This window comes from Mandrillus leucophaeus, unplaced genomic scaffold, assembly GCF_000951045.1.
Source record: "Mandrillus leucophaeus isolate KB7577 unplaced genomic scaffold, Mleu.le_1.0 Scaffold1134, whole genome shotgun sequence".
NCBI lineage: Eukaryota > Metazoa > Chordata > Mammalia > Primates > Cercopithecidae > Mandrillus > Mandrillus leucophaeus.
The window spans coordinates 114,654-117,026 of record NW_012099588.1 but is presented as its reverse complement, the minus strand read 5'-3'; positions in this window follow the sequence as shown (position 1 = coordinate 117,026).

Genomic DNA, 2,373 nt, shown 5'->3' with positions numbered 1-2,373 from the left:
ATTTAATTCTACTTAATTCACCTGGGTCCATGAAATAAGTAGACACTAGGGGCTGTAGCAATGCAGAGAGAGGTGGAATCAAGACATATTCCTCTTGCATTCCCCACTTCACAGGCATAAAATACCCATAAGAAGTGTTTTCTTTAACAACAACAAAAAGACAGAGACAGCATATGGCTAGATGGCAAATTATCTTATGGGAAGGCCTTGAAAATACATAGCTGGCAAGTGAGACTGTTACCTTTAGCCCCAAGAGGCAGCAAATGGGTCTTCGCAAGAATAGATACTTACCATGGAGTGGAACTTGTTCAACTAGTGGTAGGTGTGCTACCAAACTGAATGGGGTCCACTCACCTGGTGCAGTAAAGGCAAACATCCACACTGAGATTTTGTTGTGGGAGAAAGGAGGGCATTTATATGTAGGGCGCCAAGCAAGGAGAATCAGGCAACTCACACTTAAGATCCAACCTCCTTGATGGGTTACAAGCAAAGGTTTTTAAAGGCAGGACTAATTAGGAAAGCAGAGTTACAGACATCATAAAACTGTGCATGGAAATTATACATTGGTTTGGCCTTAAAAGTCGGAATATCCTGATGAGGGAGCTTACAGGTCTTAGGTAGATTTAAAGATTCTCTGATTTGTGATTGATAAGGAAGCAAAGCTTCCTTACATAGTTGGGGGCAGTAAAGAGGAATGTTCAGACCTGGCCTGTGGGCTTGACTCTCTCCAGGCCCCTCAGGAAAAAATTTAGAACAAAGAATGGGGGTCAGAGTTCAGTCCTCAGTTTCCCCTTATCTGAGGTCTCCCTGTCAGTGGATTTATTAGGTGGGATTCCATGTTTCTGAAAAACAACTCAGGGACATATATTAAGATGTTATTTTTAGTTTCTGTAGAGATTCAAACATCTTGTGACTCTAACTTCCTTGGCTATTGTTTTAAGCTATCATTACCTTCTTACTTATAAAGTCACTCACTTACTTTTTTGGGCTGGCTAGGTGCCTGGAATTTCTCTTGAAGAAACTGAAGGTTTTCCTTTATTTCCATGTTGGGAGGCCCTGGTAGGCTTCTAAAAGAGGTCCCTCCTTTATCTCAGATGCACATGGTAGGAGTGCTACAAAAGAACTTGAATGGGAGATACAGCAATCATGTGGAACACTGATTGACATTTCTTTACACCAGAAAAGGCACTTGCTCAAAATGTCCAACAATAGTCAGAGTGATGTCCTCCTCAAAGGGAGAGTTCCATAGAGAATTAAAATAGTCAACTGAAACACTGGGTGTATAAAGCAAGAGAACAAGGGGCTTGTCTCCCCAAGAGAAAGGGGAAACAAGCATAAAGATTGGGCTTGTACACCTTCATGAGTGTGCTCACACTTGACATGAGAGTATCCTCTCTTTTCCTGGTGGATCAGGGGAAGGTGCTGGTGTGATCTACATATATTCCTTCCCATGGTGGGAGGACACTGGAATAATGACTGTAATTCACCTCAACTTGCTTTTCTCATCCCTGATGCAGTGGTCCCAGGACTAGGGATGGAAATAGAGTCCAGAAACAGGAATTATTCCTAAGCAAGAAACTGTAAATATATTTTATGTCCTTTATGTAATAATTCCTAAAGGCCTGGAGAAGTAGGTTGTGCCTTCACTGCACCTGGCAAAGTTGGGACTAACACTGAATGCAGTTGTATTGCCTGGGGTCAGATAGCCACCCAGTTCTCTACCTGTATAACCCTCCCCTCTATGAACTGGAATGGATGATGTGAGACAATTGCTAGAACAGCATTGGTCCCTGCAGTCCAAGCGAGCACAGCAGCAGAGCCTAGTGTTCCTTCCAAAATTGTAAATGTTTAGTATAAATGAAGAGAAGGAGAAATAGTAGCTGAGGGTAAATGAATGAACACTTGGGTTATGTAATGAGGAAAATCCAATGTTACATGAACTACTCGAAAGAGGTATAAGTAAGAAAGAGTATTGTCTCTTAGCTCGATTTCACCAGATGCCTGAAAGGGTGCAGCCATGTGTTGCTGAGACTATTCCTATTTTTGGACTGCACTGGGATCATTGTTAATGACCAAAGAGGATTCTGGTAATGTACCAGGATCTTTTCACTGTTATGATTCTTCTGGTGTAGGAGATCTGTGATTGGCCAGACACAGTGGCTCATGCTTGTAATTCCATCAGTTTGGGAGGCAATGGTACGAACATCGTTTAAGGTCAGGATTTGAGACCAGCCTCTGCAAAATAGTGAGACCCATTCCTATAAAACGTTTAAAAATTAGTTGGGCATGGTGGTGTGCACCTGTAATGCTATCTACTCAGGAGGCCGAGGCAGAAGGATCACTTGAGTCCAGGAATTTGAGGTTACAGTGAGC